Genomic DNA, 19,169 nt, shown 5'->3' with positions numbered 1-19,169 from the left:
CCTATCCAAAAAAGCAATTCATTAAGAGGTAAAGATAAAGATAAGCTTGAATGGAATTAATAAGTAAGCTCTTGGCTTGCTAGATAATCCAATCAAAAGAATGTTTTAATATTTCATATGAACAGAGTGGGAAAAGATTTGTTTTTTTGTAGATTTGATAAGAAACACTGACAGAAGAAGAAAACTTTAAAAACTTGTAATGTACTACCACTATATCACAGTGAGGACACCGATATCAAAGTGTTTACACACTGTTGTCCTAAAATCAATCAACTGCCAGGTATTTCCACAGCAAGGATGAGTTTATTTGTGATCAGCAGAGAATTGCAATTTGGGGTCTGCAACCATGGTGAGCCACATGCAAGTCCCTGAATAGCAAGAGAAGAGCACAGAGGGAAAAAGGAAGTCTGGAGGGCTGTGGCCGAGTCCAGAGCTTTTCACTGGCTGAAGCCCTCTGCCAAGAAAGAAGGGGAGTCTTTCTCCTTTCAGATGGGCTCTGCTATACTTGCAGGGCATGAGAGCGCCTGTTCTGGTTTCCAGACTCTGTGTAACTGAGGTTTCTCTTTGTTAACTTTTTTATGAGTATTTTCAATTCAAATAGAATTAATATTAAGATAAATCACTGAGCAAAAACTGTCCTGTGAATTTATGACTTATATATGACAGAAAGTTTTCCAAATTAATCACAGCCCTAAAAAATTAATTTGATGTTCCAAATATGTTATAAAGTTGTAAGAAATTCATCTCAACTTCCAAAAATTTAAAAACAAAACAAAACAAAGTTTAATCAACCAAATTTCCAGGAGATGGCTGAAAGATCTATTTTTTTCATGGAAAACATTTTTAAATCAATGTTGTATCATGAGGCAATTCAAAGAGTAGACACCAAAAAGAAAAAAGAGAGAGAAGAAAAAGAACAAAAGATCAAGAAAGGGAAAGTTAGGAATTATGTAATATCTGGATTTTATGGTATTTGTCAAGTTGTGAAACTTTATAAGTTCTTGTGATTTCTATTCTCACCCTAAATAAATATGCAGCTTTTCACATAGTTTTTAAATTACTTTTCTTAACAAGTTTTGTTTTCCAACTCTCCTCAGTAAAAGTTTCAGGTCCCTCAAAACCAGGATCTACCCTTATATACACCTTCACTGTAATTGTTACCAAGAATAAGTTCCTTCTCAATTCTTATAAAGCAAGGTCTCTTTCTCTCTCACACACTCAATAGTAATTAATTTCCTCTAAGAATAAAAACCAGGGGGCTTCCATCACTAATTATTGGAGAAGGCAATGGCACCCCACTCCAGTACTCGTGCCTGGAGAATCCCATGGATGGAGGAGCCTGGTAGGCTGCAGTCCATGGGGTCGCTAAGAGTCGGACACGACTGAGCGACTTCACTTTCACTTTTCAAGTTCATGCATTAGAGAAACCAGGGGGCTTCCATCACTAATTATTAGAGATATGCAGATCAAAACTATAATGAGGTACCACTTCATACTGGTCAGAATGGCCATCATCAAAAAGTCTACAAATAAATAAATGCTGGAGAGCGTGTAGAGAAAAGGAAACCCTCCTACACTGTCGATGGGCATGTAAGTTGGTGCAGACACTACAGAGAATAGTATGGAATTCCCTTTAGAAAACTAAAAATAGAGTTGCCATATGATTCAGCAATCCCATTCCTGGGCATAAATCCAAAAAAGATGAAAACTCTAATCTGAAAAAATACATGCACCCCAATGTTCATAGCAGCACTATTTACAATAATCAAGATATGGAAGCAACCTAAATTTCCACCAACAGATGAATATATAAAGAAGATATATAAACATATATATAATGGAATATTACTCAATCATCAAAAAGAACCAAACACTGCCATTTGCAGCAACATGGATTATCACACTAAGCCAGACAATGACAAATACCATATGATATAACTTACATGTGGAGTCTAAAAAATAATACAAAGGAATTTATTTACAAAACAGAAACAGGCTCACAGACATAGAAAACAAACTTATGGTTACCAAAGTGGAATGGGGAGGGGAGGATTGGGAATTTGAGATTAACAGATATATACTAATACACACACACACGTGTATGTGCTATGCTAAATCACTTCAGTTGTGTCTGACTCTTTGTGACCAATGGACTATAGCCTGCCAGGTTTCTCAGCCCATGGAATTCTCCAGGCAAAATTACTGGAATGGGTTGCTGTGCCCTCCTCCAACGGATCTGCCTGACCTGGGGATAGAACCTGAGTCTCTTATGTCTCCTGCATTGGCATTAATGCCACTTGGAAAGCACACACACACACACACACAATAGATAACAATAAAGATTTATAAAGAACAGAAAACTGTATTTGATATCTTGTAATAACCTATAATGGAAAGGAATCTGAAAAAGATTCTAACAGATCTATAACTGAAATCAACTTTGCTGTACACCTGAAGTACTGTAAAAAAAAACTACAATTTTAAAAAGTTTTTAAAAAATCCAATTGTTTCCAAAAACTATTTCATCAACATAACAAAAGACACCTTTGTTCTCATCATAGGAAACGCCAAGGGTTTTAGGGGCTTTATGCCAGGAAGGGGGTTAAAGACCAAATACAGTCCTAACTGTGTATTCAAGAGAGATTGGTTCCAGGACGCCCAAGGAAACCAAAACCCAAGGACGCTCAAGTCTCACATAAAATGGTGTAGCGTTTGCATATAAACTATGCAGCACATCATTTGATTCACTTTAAACCACCTATATTTTACTTTTAATACCTATTACAATGTAAATGTTATGGAAATAGTTGTAAATAAAATGTAAATGCTATGGAAATAGTTGCAGGTGTGTGGCAAACTTGAGGGTTACATTTTTTAACGTTACGAAAAGTTTTTTCCCAATATTTTCTATCTGAAGTTGCTGAATCCTTGGATGCAGACCTAGAAGATATGGAGGGATAACTGTATTTTTTGTTATAAATAATATCATTCAGGGCTATGTTACAGGACCCAGAGGTAAGAATCAGGAGATCAGAAATATACAAAGTGCAGTGAATATTCAATTTACCAATATACTCAGTTTATGGCACATAATCACACAACCTTGCACAAAGTTAGTCATGCAGAAAAAGAGAAAACAAGGTTACGAACCACTCTGGAGAGAGATCCAGGAAGTGGCGTCTCAGCCTGACGGGTGGTCTCCAGTTCAGCAACAGGTCTCACGCTCATCCGGAAGATGCCTTCTGTACCGACAGAGCTTCCGGCAGCATCCCTTTGGAACAGCTCTCAACAGCTTCAAGTCTGCTCAATTTGTTCATGGCCTCGTTGTAACGAGTCCGCTTGTAGGGTGAAACAATTATGCCCTCCGGGGTCTTGCCTCTATGAGATCCCCTTCAGTTTCAGTGAAGTCTTTCCATGGACATTATTGGACAAATTTATTATTCTAAAACAACACCCTCACTGTCCTATACTGGACATTTCAAAACAACTAACAATGGCAGTCCACACTGACCGCTGTGACTCCATTTTGAATTATTGTTGTACTCAGTTAAAATCCTCTGAGTTTCACACACGATGAGTAGAAATTATAACACAATGGAAATCACATCATAACAGGCTCTTGTAAGCACAGAAAGTGAAAGCCGCTCAGTCCTGTCCAAGGCTTTGCGACACAGTGGACTATATAGTCCATGGAATACTCCAAGCCAGAATACTGGAGTGGGTAGCCTTTTCCTTCTCCAGGGGATTTTCCCAACCAGGGATAGAACCCAGGTCTCCCTCGTTGCAGGCGGATTCTTAACCAGCTGATCCAAAAGGGATCAGCTACCACAGTAACCACAGAACCAGCCCCAAATCGGCTTGGTCCTGTTCCTAACAAGATGCTGCAGTATTTTGCAGTAAAACAACAAAATTGCAAGTCACACAGCTGGAGCATGCATGGAGGACAAATTATAACCTTAAACATTACCTGGAACCAAAGTTTTGGGGAGCCAAAGGTCCAGAACTTGACCGGAGCCTGAAGAAGTTAATGGTCCGAAACCTCAGAAGATTGTGTGCTGAAGCCTCTTTACTATGTTGTCGTTTAGTCACTGAATGGCCAAATCCCAAAGCCCTCCAGTGGGAACCTGCCCCTCCAGTGCTTCTGCATACTAGCCCTGCTCTCCAATTCATAATATGCTTGACCTCATCCCAGATTGGGAAGACATATTTGAGCCCCTCCTCCCGTCTCCTTGCAGGTGGACCTCTCAAAAACCAGTGCCATAATACTGGATTCTGTGAGTCTCTGGCAGTGAACCCTTGGTTTGGTCACACTGTTACCTGATTGATTAAGTTTTGAAGCAAGTCCTTTGTTAGGACTTTAATCTGAGGTAAGCACTCACAATGGAAAAGGAAATGGCAACCCACTCCAGTACTCTTGCCTGGAAAATTCCATGGACTGAGGAGCCTGGTGGGCTACAGTCCATGGGGTCGCCAAGAGTTGGACACGACTGAGTGACTTCACTCACTTCACTCAAGCACTCACAAAAGGATTTTTTAAAAGTTCAAAATTAGAATGTAACAATTATGATAGGTTTATGGGTTTATTGAAGAATCTCTATACCTTGTGGGGTTTTTTTGTTTCTAATCTGGTTTTTTTTTTTTTGTCCCAGAAATGTTTTGGTGACTTTCCCCCTTGCAGTCCTTATTGGCAATATCATGGACAGAATCGACAATTTTCTGGTAGCTTATTTTATTGAAATTAAATCTGATTTTATTTAAAATTGTAATCTTTATGTTTGGTACACAATTCTACAGAGTGTACATAAGTTGATGTTCAAAGTGTGGTTGATAGATTCTTTCTGGCCCATGAGGTTTGCTACTGGTCAGAGGCAAAGTCAGTGAGAATAAGCATTTAGCAGCTTGTAAGGTTACCTGACAGGGTTTCCCCAGTGGCTCAGTAGTAAAGAATCTGCCTGCAATGCAGGAGCTGCTGGAGACTTGGGTTGGATCCCTGGGTTGGAAAATCCCCTAGAGAAGGAAATGGCAACCCACTCCAGTATTCTTGTCTGGTGAATCCTATGTACAGAGGATTCACCTGGTGGGGTACAGTTCATAGGGCCTTGAAGAGTTGGACAGGACTGAAGCGACTTAGCACGCACGCACATAGTGACCTGACGCTGATGTAACAGCCAAGCCCCTCCTCTAAGTTCCACACTTCATCACATGGACAAAGTGACACTTCTGAGGCCCTCATCTGTGAACCTTGAGGGTCAAAGGGAATTGGGATGAAGTGGACATTTGTCCGCACCTTCTTCTCAGGTACCACATTCCCTGCAAATCCTGCTGGCACAAACCTTGCATGGGGCCCCACAATCTTCAGTCTCTTTGTTTATGTATGTCCACACTCCTCAAGGAAACTGTCTCAAAATTCTCCTAATTCTCAGGGCACTCAGCTGCAGAAACAATGGCAACATTGGGGAATGATAGATTTCTGCAATCTTCCAGCTGGGGAGTGAGTTTCTAGCGATTTTTTTCCCTTAAAGTCACCTCTGCTCTTTATGAGAGATTGTCTTGAAGCTCCCCTCTCTCACATAGCTTGGCCTGGTTAAGAATGGAGGTGGAGATTGAAAGCTTTCTCTCCAAAAACTGCATTTCCTATATCTCTCTTTCCCTCTCTCCCCTGTTTGGTGGTACCTGAGGGGTTGAAGTAAGTTGGGCTAATTCTACTACCTCTTAGAAAGTCCAAGGTTTTCTTTAGATTATGGGACCATATGGTAATTTCTGATTTCAGCTTTGGACTTTAGCCATAATTCTAGCCAACAGAAAACCAAATTCTCTCAACATCCTATTATATCTGCCTTAGTGGATTGCATTCTGTTTGAGAAGAAAAGGTTGAAACCACCTGTGATGATTAATTTTATGTGTCAACTTGACTGGACTAAGCAGTTCCCAGAGACCTGCTAAAATGTTTCCTGGTGCGTCTGTGAGGGTGTTTCTGGAAAAGGTTAACACTGGAATCAGTAAACCAAGCAATTATCACTCTCATCTGTGCAAGTGGGTAGCCATCCAATCCATTAAGGGCCAGAGTAGAACAAAAAGGCAGAGGAAGGGTGAATTTACTCTCTGCTTGAATTGGGACATCTGTCTTTGCCTAGCGTCTAACACAGGTGCTCTTGGTTCTCTAGTTTGCCGATGGCCAGTCTTGCAACTTCTCAGCCTCCATAGTCACAGGAGCCAATTTGTATAAGAAGTCTCCTCTGATATATATCTATATTATTGGCTCTGTTTCTCTGGAGAACCCTGACCGATACATCATCCTGTTCGCTGTTGCTTTCTACACAGGCAGCTGGGAACCCAAGCAGCAGCTATGCAGAGTAGTCTAACTTCTGATGCGGGACAGCAATCCAGAGTCCAGAAAATTCCTGACCTTTACTCAGCTGCTTCCTTTTCTAATAAGGAAGCCATATCTAGACTTCCATATGCAGGCAGTCTATTTCTCTGAAAGACTTTGCAAGGATTAAAATGTGCTAATATCCATGAAGCTCTTAGAAGAGTACTTGGAACATGGTAAGCACTTAATAAATGTTACTTGTTAACTCTGTTAACTTTGTCTACTGAGGATGCGTTTCCAATCATCTTATTTCAGTGAAAGGGTACTCGTGGACTGACTGCAAAAATGGCTCAGTTTTCTGTCCCTCTGTGCATGCATGCCCTTTGCAATGAACTCCTCTTTTCAAAAGATAGAGTTCACCCCTAATCCTTGGACGTGGGATGGTCTTGTGACTTGCTTTTGTCAGAATAATGTAGTGGAGGTGACATTGTGTCAGTCTGAGTCTTAACTCTCAAAAAAGGCTTTGTGGACTTTTGCTATCTCTCTCTCTTTTTTTTTTACATTTTTAAAAATATATTTTAATTGGAGGCAAATTACTTTACAATATTGCAGTGGTTTTTGCCATACATTCACATTAACCAGCCATGGGTGTGCATGTGTTCCCCATCCTGAACCCCCCTCCCACCTCCCTGCTATCTCTTTATTTCTTTCCCTTTGCCAAGCCCAGACTATCCTGCTGGAGGATAAGACACCTGTGCAGGACTGCCGAGGCACCTCAGTTGGGAGTCAACCAACCTAGAACCTCAGCTACTGAGACGATGGGTGACTGATTACGGACACTTGGAGAACCGCAGACAGCCGAACCTACAAGGACTTCCTGTCGGAGCTCAGTGTAAGCTGGTGGGCTTCAGAGTTAAAACTGATGCATGATTCTTGTTTTAATCCAAGATTGGAGATAGTGCTCCACCTCCAAGCAATGTCTGTCTCAAAGCTATTTCGGACTCCTTCCATACCTCTCAAATCCTACTCAGATTTTACCATCCATTTAAATTGGTATCTAAGAAGATTCTTCGAATTCACTGGGTATTGTGTTATCTCACCTGTAGGTGAACCCCCTTTTTGCTATCTGCGTTACTTTGTGGTTCTTTTCCTAACTTGTCTTGAATAGAACTGTTAGTATGCTACTCTTCCTGGATTTCCTGCAGCTACAAATGATACCCAGTAGGCATGTGGGTGTGACCTAGGCTAGCCAGTCATGCCACCTTTTTCCTATAGTGCCTCAGGAGGTGAGCACCAGAGCCAAGCACGGCCATTCAGAGTCTGCCTATATGACACAGACTGTAAGAATAAGAATCCAGTTTCCTTTTTAGATTAAGGGCTATAAGGACCTATGCCGGATTGTGCAAAGACTCAGGGAGGAACAGACAAGGAAGAGAAACCAAGTTGCAAGGAGAACAAGGGTCACAAACAAAAAGAGGAGGGACAAGCAGAGCTTAGGAAAGAGCTGAGAAGAGCTGAGGATTCTGTCAACAGTGAGATCTCGGACCTGACCTGCTCTGCCAGTAGTGAATTCCTTTTTCACTCAAGCTCTATTGAATCTTGTTTTGTTTACTTGCAATGAAACAGAATCCTCTCAGTCAACCTGTGAATTGAAGAAGGTTAATAAGAATCATCATCTTAGGGCTTTATCATTTCTAAATAGGTTGACAACATCTTGTGTTGTCTAAATTGGGGCACTTTTGAGCATTAAAGGTGTGATCACTGACCTAGAGCCAGACATCCTGGAATGTGAAGTCAAGTGGGCCTTAGAAAGCATCACTACGAACAAAGCTAGTGGAGGTGATGGAATTCCAGTTGAGCTATTCCAAATCATGAAAGATGATGCTGTGAAAGTGCTGCACTCAATATGCCAGCAAATTTGGAAAACTCAGCAGTGGCCACAGGACTGGAAAAGGTGTTTTCATTCCAATCCCAAAGAAAGGCAATGCCAAAGAATGCTCAAACTACCGCACAATTGCACTCATCTCACACGCTAGTAAAGTAATGCTCAAAATTCTCCAAGCCAGGCTTCAGCAATATGTGAACTGTGAACTTCCTGATGTTCAAGCTGGTTTTAGAAAAGGCAGAGGAACCAGAGATCAAATTGCCAACATCCGCTGGATCATAGAAAAAGAAAGAGAGTTCCAGAAAAACATCTATTTCTGCTTTCTTGACTATGCCAAAGCCTTTGACTGTGTGGATCACAATAAACTGTGGAAAATTCTTCAAGAGATAGGAATACCAGACCACCTGATCTGCCTCTTGAGAAATTTGTATGCAGGTCAGGAAGCAACAGTTAGAACTGGACATGGAACAACAGACTGGTTCCAAATAGGAAAAGGAGTTCATCAAGGCTGTATATTGTCACCCTGCTTATTTAACTTATATGCAGAGTACATCATAAGAAACGCTGGACTGGATGAAGCACAAGCTGGAATCAAGATTGCCGGGAGAAATATCAATAACCTCAGATATGCAGATGACACCACCCTTATGGCAGAAAGTGAAGAGGAACTCAAAAGCCTCTTGATGAAAGTGAAAGTGGAGAGTGAAAAAGTTAGCTTAAAGCTCAACATTCAGAAAACGAAGATCATGGCATCCGGTCCCACCACTTCATGGGAAATAGATGGGGAAACAGTGGAAACAGTGTCAGACTTTATTTTTCTGGGCTCCAAAATCACTACAGATGGTGACTGCAGCCATGAAATTAAAAGACGCTTACTCCTTGGAAGGAAAGTTATGACCAACCTAGATAGCATATTCAAAAGCAGAGACATTACTTTGCCAACAAAGGTCTGTCTAGTCAAGGCTATGGTTTTTCCTGTGGTCATGTATGGATGTGAGAGTTGGACTGTGAAGAAGGCTGAGCGCTGAAGAATTGATGCTTTTGAACTGTGGTGTTGGAGAAGACTCTTGAGAGTCCCTTGGACTGCAAGGAGATCCAACCAGTCCATTCTGAAGGAGATCAGCCCTGGGATTTCTTTGGAAGGAATGATGCTAAAGCTGAAACTCCAGTACTTTGGCCACCTCATGCAAAGAGTTGACTCATTGGAAAAGACTCTGATGCTGGGAGGGATTGGGGGCAGGAAGAGAAGGGGACGACAGAGGATGAGATGGCTGGATGGCATCACTGACTCTATGGACGTGAGTCTCAGTAAACTCCGGGAGTTGGTGATGGACAGGGAGGCCTGGCGTGCTGCGAATCATGGGGTCGCAAAGAATCGGACACGACTGAACGACTGATCTGATCTGATCTGATTAGTAATTATTCTGAAAAGACAGATGTTAGCTGAGACTGTCCCTAGATTTCCTAGGGGGCAAAAAAATGAGCCTGGGTCTGCAAAGCTAAGGACCAGATGCTGGAAAAGTTGTGTTATCAAAAATTCAGGTATAGACCCGGTAAGGGTCTCCTTCTGTGGCAGCCATTAGCCTCTCACTATTACAGCTCTTTTAGATACAATACAGTTAATGAAAAAAAAGCCCATAGGAAGCAAGACTTATTGGACAGGTAGCAATTAAACACTTTGAAATTTGAAATTGTATTCATGTAGGATATTTCTTGAAGTTCTGTTTGTAATCATTCTAACACAAAGAAAAGAAAAAAAAAAAAAAAAGAAGTGTAGTTCTTAGTCTAAGTGTGGGAATTTTCCTTTAGGGATATGTGGGTTTTCCTTTGGGGTTGGGAGGAAGGGATTAAATAAATATCATATTTAAATTAAATGTTGAACATATTGTTATATAAATGTCACACACAGATAAAACTTTGTGCTGACCACACCAAAAAAAAAAAAAAAAGCAAATATGTGACTAACACTAGTGAAATGTTATGATTTTGATTAACTTTTATTTTTCAGGGTAAGCTAAAGCAATTGAGATAGCATATTGAAAAGCAGAGACATTACTTTGCCAACAAAGGTCCATCTAGTCAAGGCTATGGTTTTCCCTGCGGTCATGTATGGATGTGAGAGTTGGACTGTGAAGAAAGCTGAGCACCGAAGAATTGATGCTTCTGAACTGTGGTGTTGGAGAAGACTTGAGAGTCCCTTGGACTGCAAGGAGATCCAACCAGTCCATTCTGAAGGAGATCAGCCCTGGGATTTCTTTGGAAGGAATGATGCTAAAGCTGAAACTCCAGTACTTTGGCCACCTCATGCGAAGAGTTGACTTATTGGAAAAGACTCTGATGCTGGGAGGGATTGGGGGCAGGAGGAGAAGGGGACGACAGAGGATGAGATGGCTGGATGGCATCACCGACTCGATGGACATGAGTCTGAGTGAACTCCGGGAGTTGGTGATGGACAGGGAGGCCTGGCGTGCTGCGGTTCATGGGGTCACAAAGAATCAGACACGACTGAGCGACTGAACTGAACTGAACTGAAAGCAGTTGAGACAATACTAATTATTCTCTCTAACCCCCATTCCAAATGCAGTGATTTGGGAGAGTCTGGAGGTGTAGAAGGACTAACAAATAGTAGGTAGTTCTGTGTTCCTTTGGAAAGCAGCCATGGAGAGGACCATTAATATAGGACTAGAGTCCAGTTGGAAGTGGTACCATGGTGCCCATCTTGTTTGGCTGTTGACTTTAAACCCAGTTTTAGCCTTCATCATTTCTCCCATGGAATAAGCAACCAAATATGTGGGGATAAGCCAGCAATAAAACATTGTGTACGTGTGCCGAGGGATTGGTGGAGGTGATGGTCATCTACATTGTTTACATCAACCTCCAGATTCAGGGTTTTTTCCAGTGAGGTGGTTGTTTGCATCAGGTGGCCAGTATCAGCATCAGGTACAGCTTCAGCATCAGTCCTTCCAGTGAATATTCAGGGTTGATTTCCTTTAGAATTGACTGGTTTGATCCCTTTGCAGTCCAGGGGACTCTTAAGAGTCTTCTCCAGCACCACAGTTTGAAAGCATCAATTCTTCAGTGCTTAGTTCTTTATGGTCCAACTCTCACGTCTGTACATACTACTGGGAAAACCATAGCTTTGACTATACAGACCTTTAGTGATGGTTGGCAAAGTGATGCCTCTGTTTTTATATTTATGTTCTATTTAAAAAAAATAAAAATTTCTCAATAATTAAGACTTTTTTCTCTTTAAAAGTTCTGGTGTCGAGTTCTCAGTTCACATGTACTTCATGAGTGAGCTACTGAGAATTGAGATAAGCCCCCAAAATAATCTGGAAGCAACTCTGTGAAGTTGACGAGTGAAAGGAAATTTCTTTTATGAAATATTAAGCACCCATGCCATACGTAATTAGTCATTTCAGGGGAAATCGAGATATAAAGACACAAATGGATATACGTAAGACAAGCAAAGAAAACCACTAAGGAGGGGCGCAGACACCACAATGAGATTTGATGATGGAGAAGATAACATCAGACCTGGAAAAATTAGAAAAAGCTTCGTGGATGAAGCACCATCTGAAATGGGCCATGAAAGTTGAGGATTGTTTTTCAGGGGAAGGAGAGGCATTTCAGAAATAATCAGAAGCTCAGGGGAAGAAACGTTCGGGAGTTTCCAGGAATAGGTAGTGGTCAACTTGGATGGCAAGACAGAGAATGGGTAAAAACAGTGCAATATAGTCAGGAAATACGCATCTCAAACCATGCATTAGGCCCAAGTATGGTTTGAGATGCGTATTTCCCAACTAGATACCGCTTTTACCCATTCTCTGTCTTGCAGCATGGGGTTTCCTTCATAGCTCAGTTGGTAAAGAATCCAACTGCAATGCAGGAGACTCCAGTTCGATTCCTGGGTCAGGAAGATCTGCTGGAGAAGGGATAGGCTACCCACTTCAGTATCCTTGGGCTTCCCTTGTGGCTCAGCTGGTAAAGAATCCGCCTGCAATGTGGGAGACCTGGGTTCAATTCCTGGGTTGGGAAGATCCCCTGGAGAAGGGAAAGTCTACCCACACCAGTATTCTGGCCTGGAGAATTGTTGCTAAGAGTCAGACATGACTGAGCGACTTAAAAAAAAAAAAAAAAGTTAGCATAGGGCTTCCTTAGTGGCTCAGAGTTAAAGAATCAGCCTGCCAATGTAGGAGGCTTTGACCCCTGATCCAGGAAGATCCCCTGAAGAAGGAAATGGCAACCCACTCCAGTATTCTTGCCTGGAGAACGCTGTGAAGTCTGCTGTGCCACAGTCCATGGGGTCAAAGCAAGTCAGACATGACTTAGCAACTGAACAAAGGTTAGCATCTTAGCCCAACCCTGCATGCGCGCGCGCTCTCTCTCTCTCTCTCTCTCTCTCTCTCTCACATACAACCATCACCACCACAAGCAAATATTTTGGAATTTTTAGGTCATAATCTAATATAGTCCTGTATCTTCACCACAGAACACTGGTAGTCTCTCATTGCATTTGATTTCATCTTGAAGAAAAACTTGCAATATTTTTCAGTGTCATAGAACCCCCATGATGGTATTTCATAGACCATGTACCAGATTTTCATACCATCACATTTCATGTTCTATGTTTTACCTTTGTGAAGGGATGACACTATAAAGTTCTTTTCCATCATCATGTTAGTATTTTGGTTTAGAGTCTTGAGTAGAAATCTTACATTTTTTTTTGAGGGCCCCCTTAGAGGATTTTGAGCAAAGGAATAAATGCAGGGGGGGTTATCAAGCATCAAGATATAGGGAAATATATATGGGTATACATGCTAATTGGGAAAAGAGTTTAAAGCTCACAAAAGAGTGGGTTGCCATTTCCTTCTCCAGGGGATCTTCCCAACCCAGGGATCGAACCCAGGTCTCCTGCATTGCAGGCAGACGCTTTACCATCTGAGCCACCAGGGAATCCCATTCATAGGTAGGAATATTAAAAAATGTGTAAGAGAAGACAGTTGGAGACTTTCCCAAAGTAAAAATCTAAAGAATCTAAGAACTGATGTGAATGACAAATAAGGAAGATCAGTAAATCTGTACAGAGAATAGCAGTATCTCCAGTAAAAATAAAGGTGTTGAGAGAAGTAGAAATAAAGTATGGCTTTAGACAAAAGGCTTATGAGTTTCCTTAGTGCTGTATTACATGTGAAATTAAACTTTCCAAAATTTTAATTATTTAAAGGAGTAATTAGTTGGTAATAGGAAAGAATGAGGAGATAATAAAAAATCTTCATAAGAAGACTCCTTGCTTCCACAAATAGGAACCAGCATTTAAGTTGCATCACATGCTCATTTAACTGTGAGTGGCCAGAGAGAGAACAAATTTAAATAATGAATATGATTCCTCTTGTTTGATGACTGAGATGGGAGCTGTGAGTTTACTTTTCCCAAAGGCGTCAGTTCTTGCTCACCTCGCGAAGTATGGACACTGATCTACATGATTGTGGTAATAATGTTAGCCCAATCTCAATTTCTGCCTTTCACATTGGTTTTAGAACCTAACCCCTCAGTAGCATGATCTCACAGTGTGGTCTGTAAAGGAGAAACATGAAAAACTTAACATCCAAATAATCAGGTAGACGTCTGGAGCATTTAAAAATCCCTCTATCTTCATGCTTTAAAAGAATTTAAATTTGATAATGAAGACAGTACTTCCAATCTGGTATCTAGTACTTTTACTTCCCAGCAGCATAATACCACTTTGGTCAGGTTGAACCACTGCACAATTTTGCAGCTCTTTCAGAAAAATAATGAAAACAATTAGAAAGACACAATCACATGCAATGGTGAGAAAATAGTATTACTATCGCCCAATCTTTCCCCATAAATGTGAAACATCCTTGACTCATCTCCACACTGTGTATTTATGATAAGCCCTTATAGCAAGGGATTTTGTTTCTTTCAGGTTTTTTTGTAGCACCAAATAGACACAGTGGCTAACAATAAATAATTCTGAAAAGTCATTGCAATATTTATCGCATGTCAGAAACTGTCTGAATCTGTATGTTTATCCATTTCCCTGGCTTGATATATCCTTCATGAGAGTAAGCTGCAACATAAGATTGAGTTCCCACTCTGTTTCTGCCACTGCTGTGGTTTGCTGATCACACTTCACTAATCTCTTTGTATACTACAATTTCAAAGTACTTCTTATATACAGTGACACATTTATTTTAATGTAATGGTATCCCCCAAGCCACAGAAAATGCGAAGACATATGAGCTCTTGTGTTACACTGTGTGGGTTCAAATCCCAGTTCCATCTGCTGTGTGACCTTGGACAGGTCACATACCTGTGCTTTAGTTTTCTTGTCGATAAAATGGAACCTACTAAAGAGAGTTGTTGAAGGGATTCAGTGAGAGAGTCTGTGAGTGTCCTGAGCACAGAACTTAGTTAAGAGCTATGTGTCAGTCATGAATAAATTAGTACCTACCTCAGTGGCATCTAACTATGGTTTTGGATTCCTTGAGCAGCATATTTGTGTGGTATTTTAGAAAAACAAGCTTACATAAATATGTGCAGAGAGCCTTTTATGATTTCCATGGCATAAGGGATTTCATTTCTCCTATCAGCTGTGAAGAAGGAACCATGAGATGGTAAACTCTAGTTAACTGCTAGACCAAGTGTTGAGTTCCTCACAGCAAACTCCAAGGGGTGGCTAGATCTGTCTTGTTTGCCATTTTACATCCAAAACCTAGCATATAGTAGGCACACAATAAATGTTTGTTAGATGAATAAACACATGGAAAAGTCTTAATTGCTATGTGATTAATCTTTAGCTCATATATATTCTAAGGATCAAATGAGAAAGGAAAAGTGATTTTTTTGAAAGCAGGAGATTTAGAGATGGTGTCTCTAATCAATGAATTGCCTTAGAGAAAAGTTGTTCATGAACATTGAAGGACATATTATTAATAATATGCTTGATAATTTAAATTTTCTTTTTTAAAAATTAAAATATTATATTTTACAAAGTTTATAAATGGAGTTCCATGTATGGATCATAACTCAGGGAGCTTTCAAAAATAACAAGAAAGGCTGAGTTTTATTCATTGTAAAAACTCTGAATATGCAAACATGCCTATCTAAGTGTTCTCAAACCCTTGAACCCTTGGAAGTAACTGATTTCAAATTCATATATCTAAAAAGTATGAAGAGTCAATTCTGGTTCTAATTATGTAATTCAGAAATTATAATGCCCATCAGTATAAAATAAATTGGTGATTTTTTTCAAATTATCAAAAGGTAAAACTCATTTAATTTCATTCATTTATGTAATTGTTTATTCATTCAATAAATATTAACTGAGTGCCTCTATTGTGCTGGGCATTTTTCCAGATGATAGGAGACAGCAGTCCACAAGGCAGTCACAGCCCTTTCTCAGAGATTTTATAATCTAGAGAGGGATGAGATGGGCAAGACTACCTCCATGTTTTGGGAGATTTTCCCTTATGTTGGTCTCCCTGAATCTCTGGAGCATTGATTTCTACTTCATGATGCTATGAAAGCTGGTCTTACTAAAAACCTGTGTTCATGATAAATCCAAACTAGCCAAAAGATGAGAAATGCAGACATTATTGACATATCCACAAATACCTATAGATGTTAAAAAATAATGTAGACAAAATAGCTCAATATCTCAGAGTCCTATGGGCACAGCTTAGTAAAATGAACTGAGATCAGATCACTTTGATTTGTCACGGTTGAAAACTGCATTTGTAATTAGTGTAATCCATCTCTAGCTAAGTTCCTCAGAGACAGCCTTGAATTCTTAAAAGGCTCCTGAATGATAGATTTTGCATTTAGATCTCAGCATTGTCTTAAAAGATAGTGGTAGTTCACATAACTAGAGAATTCCCTATTGATTATATGATTGAGGAAGCACAAAATCTGTTATTCTTTCCAAAGTCAATTGTAATTTCAGCCCATTATCTCCCTGTGGATGTTCTATTTCAAATAGCAACAGAATCAAAATGTAAATGCCTCAATGAAAAGGTTTGAGGATTCTTTCAGTGAACTATGCTTTGTGTATTTTGCCTTCAAAAATTATAGCAGGAAAGAGTTTAGAAAAATCTGGCTACCAACCAGGTCAAGGGAAAGCACTAAATTTCACTGATGAATAGTTACAAAACATTTTCACCCTTTTAATACCTCATTTGTTTATGATATTAAAGTTTGAGCTTCATATAGGAGCAACCTATGTCTTTATTTTGATATGGTTTTGGACATCTCAGTGGCTCTAATGTGATCAGTAATAATAAAAAGCATTAATACAAGTTGTAGTAATTTTTTTCCTTTTCCCTCTGGCTTCAGTGAACCTTTAGGGAACCACAAGGGATCTCTCTAAGTCTTAGGGATGGCTACTTTTGATGTAAACTTCACAGGAAGGCTTACATTTCAACAACTAGATCTTACTAAAGAAAACTGGCCATTTGGCTGGTCATTTGTAAGCAGAACCAATGTGACATGTAATGTGCCCTTAGATGCCTTAGGTGTGACGGACTACCCCTTCACTTAGATGACTTGGCATACATTTATTAGCACTTAATATTATGCAAATGAAGCATAAAATACAAAGACTTCTAAAAACACCAATGTAAGCTATCTGCTCATTTGACAGTTGCTTCTGTAACACCATGACAATATTTATGCTGATGTGAAAACACATGATAATTTAATATTAACCAACCACTTACAGCTAAATGAAAATATACCTTAAGCTCCAAATTTATACAATGTACTGAGATGTGTTGAAATGACCATTTCCTCATTATAAGGGTGCAATGATTTCCCTTTATGAGAGTATGTGGCATAGCCTGAATAACTTTAATATTTTTCTGTTAAATGATAACTAAAATATATGTTTTATTAAATTTTTCTTATAAAAATGAGAACTACCTCTTTCAAACTGAATACTACTCACATATTCTCCATTCATTCCCTTTAGTCATGCTTATCTCTTTTGTAAACCTATTTTACATAACATTCAGGGTCCTCACCCTTGCCCCCCTCCCCCCACTCCCCCAGCTCCATTCTCTCTAGTAAAAAATGCTATGTGTGCAGGGATGGGAATCTGTTACCATGGCAGGACACTGCTGAAATAGGCTCACCTCCTGGTTTCCTTACTGTCTGTCCTCTGCTGAGTGATGGACTATGAATAGGAGAATTTGATACTGACTGTAATGACCACCGGAAAGGGCAAAATGAAACATGTGTGGTGGTTCCAACTGGTTTTATTTTCAAGAAAACAGTTCCTAAACTGAGCTGCTTAAATTTCTAATTTGGGGGACTATCTGAAATGTGAAATATAATTGTCTCTTGGGGAGTCAATGGCTGCATTTGAGGAAAAGGAATATTCAAATATTTCCCTCCGTGTTAATGATCTCTCTAGAATGTTTCAACTGGACATTTATTCTTTCTTCGGGTACATGTGTGTGGCTCAGGTATTTAAGTGCCCAAATAATTATTGCTTCCTGCTAATGCCATAAAGTAAAATCAGACTTATGTGCCTAGATTCACAAGTTAAAAGTTATGATCAGTATAGGTGCCTCCAACAGGTAATTTTCCAGTATATGATACTTTCTGAAAGAAGATGTCTCACTATCCATTCACCTACATGAACATGTGTAATGAAGTAGGTATATCTTCACCCTGGAAGCAGCAGTAACTTTTCACTCACAATATTAATATCACTGGTTTCTATATGCCTAATTTGAAAAGGAATTACACTTTTGATCTTATATTGCCAAAAATATCCATTGTATATTTGAGAAAACTGATCTAGATTTTGTATGATGTATTTCTGTATATATATGCACATCTATAATTTAGTTTTGTAAAGCCCTAGGCTTTAAAATATCGGTGTAGGTAAAAAGAGTTGAGATTTCTTCGGTTTATCAGTCAAAAATATAAAGTTAACAAAAAATATTTAGAGAAGGGTTATATATAAATATTATATGAGGATCCGTTCATCCTTGTTTGTATTCTCTTGCCAGATTCATAATACTTGGTAAGAAAAGACCTAATTTTGTAGCAAATATACTCTGATAATATTTACTTTGTGGAATAAATAAACATTATCTTGTTAGAACTAATAAGGATACAAAACTTAAATAAAAAAACAAGTAGTACTAGCATTTTCTATCCTTGCTTCTAACAAACTAAAAGTTGAGCTGAAATTGCCTATTAATGCATAATAAAATTCATGGAAATGGAAAATAAAAAGCCAATTGATTCTAGAACCTGAATAGATTATAAATACAGTATAATAACTTGCCATTTTCAGGAGGGAACAGAGGTTGAATTTGCAATTAACTGGAATTCTCATTCGGACAACTCAGCATTACAGATGCGGAACAGGTCTAGGTGAGGGGCAATGTGTAGCTTTCTTTTAAGTAGCGACAACCTTGAACTGATGCAGTTTGAACTATAGCCTACTAAGGGATTTATTAATCTCTGGAAAAGCTATAGACCCAAGATTCACTTAACCCTGGCCTTGGTGATTTATGTGAAAGTCACAGACTTTATTCTTCTTGTACTGTTTCCGTCTGCAGACTGGAAAACCTCTCCCTTCACACACTGAGAATTCTCACTGCCGTGAATGGAAGGTCGGTGTGTGGAAAGAGCACGTGAGCGGCGGGGGTTCAGCCCCAGAGAAAGAAGGTGTCGAGTTGTCTTGGTAAAGAATTTATACACCACGTGTTCACAGTTTCTTGACAGGTATAATTAGTGTTGTCTTTTCCTTTACTATGTGCTGGGATTCTGAAGCACGGTTTCAAATTTGTGACAATCGAGTGTTTGATCAAGGAGCGTCAAGGACCTGAAAGGGTGGAGGGAGAGTGAAGAGAGACCAGTGATTAGTATCCATTTGTCAACTACAATATGCTAAAAATATCAAAGGAGCACCTGCTTTATGAGAACAGCAAGGAG

The 19,169-nt window shown here is 39.6% G+C and overlaps 1 protein-coding gene across 2 annotated transcripts in view; it reads right to left on the bottom strand.

Moving 5' to 3' along the window:
• Positions 1 to 19,169, bottom strand: part of LIN7A (lin-7 homolog A, crumbs cell polarity complex component) — a 316,647-nt gene that overhangs the window by 146,656 nt on the left and 150,822 nt on the right. The window contains exon 6 of one of the 2 annotated variants that reach the window (XM_006075150.4): positions 13,901 to 19,059. The exons of the other annotated variant lie outside the window; for it this stretch is intronic. The gene's annotated coding sequence lies outside the window, so the exon portion shown is untranslated. Of the gene's footprint in view, positions 1 to 13,900; positions 19,060 to 19,169 lie in introns of those variants that run through there. 2 annotated transcript variants of the gene reach the window in all.

This window comes from Bubalus bubalis, chromosome 4, assembly GCF_019923935.1.
Source record: "Bubalus bubalis isolate 160015118507 breed Murrah chromosome 4, NDDB_SH_1, whole genome shotgun sequence".
NCBI lineage: Eukaryota > Metazoa > Chordata > Mammalia > Artiodactyla > Bovidae > Bubalus > Bubalus bubalis.
This window is presented reverse-complemented; position numbering and strand designations above follow the sequence as displayed.